This window comes from Momordica charantia (assembly GCF_013281855.1).
Source record: "Momordica charantia cultivar OHB3-1 chromosome 1 unlocalized genomic scaffold, Mcharantia_2.0 BLBB01000001.1, whole genome shotgun sequence".
NCBI lineage: Eukaryota > Viridiplantae > Streptophyta > Magnoliopsida > Cucurbitales > Cucurbitaceae > Momordica > Momordica charantia.
In genome coordinates, this window is record NW_028275157.1 from 24460511 (window position 1) to 24467416 (window position 6906).

General features: G+C 31.1%; 1 pseudogene; it reads left to right on the forward strand.

The window, feature by feature from the left end:
- Positions 1 to 2100: 2100 nt before the first annotated feature.
- LOC111015816 (transcription factor MYB86 pseudogene) lies at positions 2101 to 3302 on the forward strand (annotated as a pseudogene).
- Positions 3303 to 6906: the final 3604 nt, after the last annotated feature.

Sequence of the window (6906 nt, forward strand, 5' to 3'; positions counted from 1 at the left end):
AGAGAAAAAATTTATTATTAACTGGTACTCAATACTCACTAATTATGATGCAAATGGCAGATAGACATTCTTCTACAAATGTATTATTAATTACTTGACGGTGGAATTATTTGAATGATTATCCTCAAAGATGGACCAAGAGAAATTGTAATTCCCATTGGTGATTGGATAATGAATTTGGTTAGACTTCCCCTGTGAAGTGTGTTGAATTAGTTGTATTGCATGAGCACACTTCACCCCCTTAATTAATGCTTTTAAATGAATTTCTTTTACTTGTTACATAAGTTACATCCCTAAAACCTAATCTCTCCATACAAATTAATTAACCAAAAACTCTCATTTCGTTTTCCTCTTATTCTGCCCAAACAATAGTTTATCACAAAAAAAAAAACCTAAAACACCACATATTAATATAATATGTATCAATTCCTCATCTGAGTATAATTTAAATATGAATTAATTTAACTTTGCATATTCATCCCACAAGAAATAAGAAGAAGAATAAAAAAAGGGAATGGGAGGTCTTTATTGGGAAGTTTTGATCAGTCATTTTTCATTTTAACCGCAATTTACTTCCATTCTCTCTATTACAATTAGGAAAGTTGCTCATGCCGAGCTAGTTTGACGAGATCTTAATTAAGTGACTAGGATGTTCTCACCTTAGATATTATCGATAGTTAATCAAACTCAACAACAGTGTAGTGCTTGCCCTAACACCTTCCGATACCTAAGCCAATACTTGGATAAAGTTAGTGTGTCTTACGAAAGGGTTCTTAATCTCCTTTTACAAGTGGAAGATACTTGAAGTTCTATCTTTTCATATCTAAGTTGTATGATCGTCCAAAGTATTAACAAAAGGTCTTTCGAAGATTGTCGGACAATGAAATCATTTTCCGCTGCCAAACAACACTTGGTCTAGTACTCATTTGCCAGCTGAGGTTCTATCATGTACTATCGTGTCCATATATATATGAGTCGGTTATGCGAGGAATCACTTCGTGCTCCCTTTTGTGATTGGGTTGAACCCATCTTTCACATGGCGTCGCATGGTGGTAGCCACGTGGCTGGTGAAAGTTTACCCATAACAAAAATAATAATTAATGGACATTAGGTGAAAGTTTGTGAATTTGAACATAGTTCAACGGGTTAAAACTTATATAGTTTGGACTAAAATATCATGGTTCAAATCCCCACTCATACTAAAAGAAATCAACACAAGTTTTAGTTTCCTCTACGTGTGATTAATTTTGCTTATACGTTTGACAATTACACGCTGAAGAAATTAATTCATAAATGTAATCATGGGTTAACAAATAATGATTCAAGACAGAAAATGTGTAGCTATATATACTTAATATATAATGGAATTATTTAATTAATTCCTAGCTATACACATCATATATGTTCTTTCCCAAAAAAAAAAAAATACATTATCATGCAATCATGAGTTAACAATATACTATCAATCATATTTGATCACCTATATTTAACTAATATATATACTTCATTGACAAACCGAACATAGCTCAAATGGTTGCAAGAGTTCATGAGTTCGAACCCCATGTTGTATAAAAAAAAAGATCATATATACTTCATTCTATCTATGTTCTTGTACTTTTCAACTTATCATTTCCTTCCCAAGTCTAAATAATAAAAATTATATATCTATATTTTAATCTAATATTTGAATCTCCATAAACTCTCATTAATAATTATATATCTAGATTAATTTTTTAATCTGAATAATATGTGTATATATATTTGTGTTCGTGTGTGTGTGGTAGAAGAAAAGTTGAAGGGAGAAAATTGAGGATTAAGTTTGTCCCAAGATCCATTTAATAATAATATCCCTTTCACATAATTAATGATATTCATAAGGCTGGTTGACGTTAATTAATGGGAAAAAGAAAATGCGTATATATGTTTTTTCAGTTGACTCCTCGCCTCAAGCAAGGATTAAGTAAAAGAAATGAAATCCTAGTGGGCTTCCGAGGAGAGATGGAGATGAGTGGGCGAAAGGAAATAAAATGAAGGATTATTATTTATTCTATTCCCTCGCATATATATTAATGTTTAAATTGCGCACAATCATGACGATTAGGTAGCTATAGAAGTAAGGTGTTTCCGTGGAAAATGTGCATAATATTGATAATTGATATGATAAAAAGTAATATAATTTGAGGAAGAGTGGTATTATAGTGAGAGTGTAGGGTTAATTAAGGGTTAATGGTTATGCAATAATATGAAAAAGGTCGTGTTGTGTGGGCCGGGGCTGCCTGATTGCTTCTTGTTCAAGGGTGATGATATGTGATTGGAGTTAAAGATGATGAATTAAGGCGGAGTATATATATAAGTTAATTAGGACGTTGTGTTTTGATTGGGTGAGAATTAAGAATATGGGGCACGGGGGGTGGTGCAGGAAAGTGAAGGTGAAGAGAGGTTTGTGGTCTCCCGAGGAAGACGAGAAGCTGGTGAATTGTATAAGGAGAAGGAGTGGTGGTGGAAATGGGCATGCTTTTTCCTGGAGTAGCGTGCCTAAATTGGCAGGGTTGGCGAGATGTGGGAAGAGCTGCCGGTTGAGGTGGATCAACTACCTGAGACCAGATCTGAAGAGGGGTAGCTTCAGCGCCGAGGAAGAGAGGACCATCGTGGACGTCCACCGGATCCTGGGGAACCGATGGGCCCAGATAGCCAAGCATCTCCCCGGCAGAACTGACAACGAGATCAAGAACTTCTGGAACTCCTGCATCAAGAAGAAGCTCCTTGCCCAAGGCCTGGATCCCAATACCCACAATCTTCTCCGCCCGCCGCCTCCGCCTCCTCAACCAACATTAATATCATCATCGTCGTCCAATAATAACACCACCTGCCCAGTCGGAGCCATACCCGTTCACCTGGCGGGTGATCCGGCCAGACCAACTACTTATAATAATTGCATCAATACTGCTACTAATCCCAGCCAACAGTTGCACAGGATGTGGGAATTAGATGATATCACTCTAGAGCCTCACCCTGCATATGATCACCACGTTCCTGCTCCTGCTCAATTAAAGGATTTTGATTTTGATTTTGATTTTATCCATGATTTTCAGGAGGATTCGGTGATGGATGTGATACCAAATTCCCTTCTCAATTACAACCACCACCCCGATTATCAATAATTCAATCTGCTGCATCCGCGGGTTTTTAGCTTCCAACTAGCTACCAACCGTCTTCTTACTTTAATCTACCTACTTATTAGGCTATTATACCTTTAGCTAGCAGCTTCTGTAATATATATGTACATTATATTATATTCATTCCATCAACCACTCTCTCATTTTCTTCTTTCTCTGCTTCAACAATATTATAATTGTTCTTGCTTCTTCCCCTTCTTTCTTTCTTTCGTTTTCTATATAATTTGATCATCAAACTTCAAACTTCCTCAATATCATCTCTACTATATTAACAACAACTTTACATTAACCACATCCCTCTTTGCCTAACATGTTAGTATACCTCATGGGGAAGTGACATTTTTTTAGTTTGGACGTTCAAATCCCAATATATATGCATCTAATACTAAAAAAAATAAAAATAAAGAAAGAATGATATTTTAATATATTGTTACACGTACTATTGTGAACTTGGTACTTTAAAATATTAAGGACCAAATGAGATTGATCTAAAATATTAAGGTCAATTTGATGTGTATATTTAGCTTAACTAACGGGTAACATCGATGTATGTAAAATTTATCGGAAAAAATAAAATGATAAATTGAAAAGGGACCTTCACCGTAAAACTAATATGTATTTTCAAAGTATAAGAAAATTTAAAATTAACAAAAATAACATAATTCAAATCCCAAATATAATATAAAGCAGTATAAATTTTCAATTTTATATTTTATATCATAGTTTTTAATCATTTTAAAATTTTAAAATTTGATATTTAATTACTTAATTCAAACAACAACAAATACTAGAAAAAAACTACATAGGATATGAAATCTTTTAAGACAATTAATTGAATAAAAAGTCGAAGGTTAGATCAGACTAAAATATAGGATAACACAATACATTTACCGACAAAAAAAAAACCTAAATTTTGGTGGAAAAAAGTTAGAAGAAAGACCGTTTTATATGATCGTGGACATAAAAAAATTACAAAATTTTTGAAATTTAACTATTAATTATAATTAAAAATAACTCATATCCTTTTTAAATTAATTTATAAAAAGTAAAGAGATAAAACTTTACGTGTTCTATAATTTTTAACTAATTATATTCTATCTTTTTGCAAAAGTAATCAACCCTTCGTTATTTCTCAATAATTAACCACTCATTTGGATGATTTGTAAATAAATTCAAAAAATTTAACTCTTTCATTCATAAGTGGGTGTGATATATGGATGGGAGAGGAAGACTTAGTTGGAGGAGAGAGAGGAGGTTAGTTATTGAGAGATAATTTTTTTGACTGGATGTTTTTTAAACATTGTTGACCGGAATTATTGAGAAATATATATATATATATAGAATTATTGATAAATATTGAACCATATTGTATTTATATATATAATTATTGATAAATATTGAATCATATTGTATTATCTACCTGCAAAATATAAGAAAACTATATTATTTAGTTTTTTGAAATAAAATTAAGATTAATTAGTTATTATTTGTTACCAAATAATAATCTCTGTTAAATAAAATAAAACCAAAATTGTATGGAGCAATTATTGTTTTAATTAAAAAGTATATTAACTAACTAATACTCTAGAAAGATAAACACGTGAATTTGAATCTCCATCTCCTCCCTTTTTGAGTATCCAACCCATTATCCTCTTTTGTGGCATGTGCAAGGAAAAAATAAGAGACCGTGAAACATCTTCTGCTTAAGATACTTAGGATCCGTTTTATAACCATTTGATTTTTTGTTTTTAGTTTTTAAAAAACACGGTTGTTTATAACCAATTCAATTTTCTGTTTTTTGTTTTTCCAAAGCCATTTTGAAACTCTAGGTAAATTTCAAAAACAAAAAAAAATTATTTTCAAAAACAGATTTTTGTTTTTCAAAATCTGATTTTTTTTCTTTCTCATATTTATCTCTAAAAAACTTATTTTTCACTCTAAAATTTTTTTATTTCTAAATTTCTCTCTACAGACTTTATTCTCTTCTCTCTAAAATTTTCATATTTTGAATATTTACTATTATTTGTCTCTCTCCAAATTTTTACGTATTTTTGTTTTTTTTAACAGGCCAATTTCATTTATCTGTCTAAAAATTTAATATATTTTCTAACTTTTTTCTCTCTAAAATTTCATCTTTTATAATTTTTCTTTATTTTCGTAATCTATTTTTCCTCTGAAAATTATATTTTATTTTATCGTTTATTTTTCTTTCACGCGAACTTTTATTTATCTTTGTATTTATTTATTTTCTTTAAAAATTATATTTTGAATCTTATTTTTATCTTTCCACTGTCATTTTTTTCTTTCTTTATAAGTTTTTTTTTTCTTTAACATATCTTTTCCTCTCGACCTATTTTTTTTCACTAAAATTTTTCTCTTTTTGTCTTTAACTTTTTCTTTCACTATTTTTTTCGAAATATTTTTATTTATCTCTCTAAAATTTAGCTTCCAAAAGTTTATTTACGTCTCTCTAAACTTGTATTTTCATGTCTCTAAAAAAAATTTCTGCAGAGTCGGGTCTCAAAAATAGGAAATACATGTCCCGACCCCATCCCCATCCCCGTCCCCGATTCCATTTTTTAAATAATTAAAATATATTTATTACACATTTTTTATACTTAAATTATAAAAACAATTAAAAATAATTATAAAACTGATAATTTTTCTCGAGAACATTTCTCGGACCCAAGAACTGGAGACGGAGACTAAAAATTTTCATGAGCACGATAATGGGTGAGAGAATCCTCACTTGCACCCACATCATTGTCATCTCTACTCTACATAAAATTTTCTCTACTCTCAATTTTCTAACTTTTTAAAAACAAAAAACTAAAAATGGTTAGCAAACATGTTTTGGTTTTTTGTTTTTTAAAAACAAAAAACAAAAAATGGTTACCAAACATATATGTTCAAAACGAAAAAACAAAAAACCAACCACAAGAAAAAACAAAAACCAAAAACTAAAATGATTATCAAAGGGGCGCTTAGAAATATATTGAGTAAATTTATGCCTACTTACAATGCTGAAGAAGCGACTACTAGTATGGTTATTGTCCAGCATATTTGGAAAAGCAGAAACAAGACCACCTTTAGAGGAGAAATGTTGTTACATTCAACGACATATATAGGCACAAGCACAACCCAAACAAAAAGGATTCAAAGAATCAAGTGATGCATGGAGCAACAAAGGGAGAATTATGACAATTTAGATATAAAATGGAGTTTTCCCCTTCGAATGGTTGAAAATTTAATTCAGACGCGACATGAGGTGAGGAGTGTGAAATAGGTGGCCTGGGTTGGATTGTTCACCACTGGAGGGGATAAATGATATTGGCCAGGAACTGCAAAATCAAGGAGAATAAAGAAATACAATATGATTGATGAAGGAGGAGTACGTCGACTTGACATAAATTGTATGGTTCATTGAAGAAGCTGTGGCCTTAGCGGAAGAGAAAGTGGTTGAATCGATTATCCATATCACAAGAGGGAAGAACACTGTTGCCGATGAGTTAGTGACGTGAGTGAAGAGCGGTCTTTTGATTTTCATATTTGGCTTCGTGATGTAGTTGAAACGCTCATTTGTTATAATTTTAAATTTGAGGTATTTTTTAAAAAAGAAAAAAAAACTATTATTGTACTAAAAAAAGACAATTTAGGAAAATATTTAATTATCACTCTGTATCGTTAGTTTTCCTAATAAGAGAAAATAATCCTTTCCATTTTACGATTC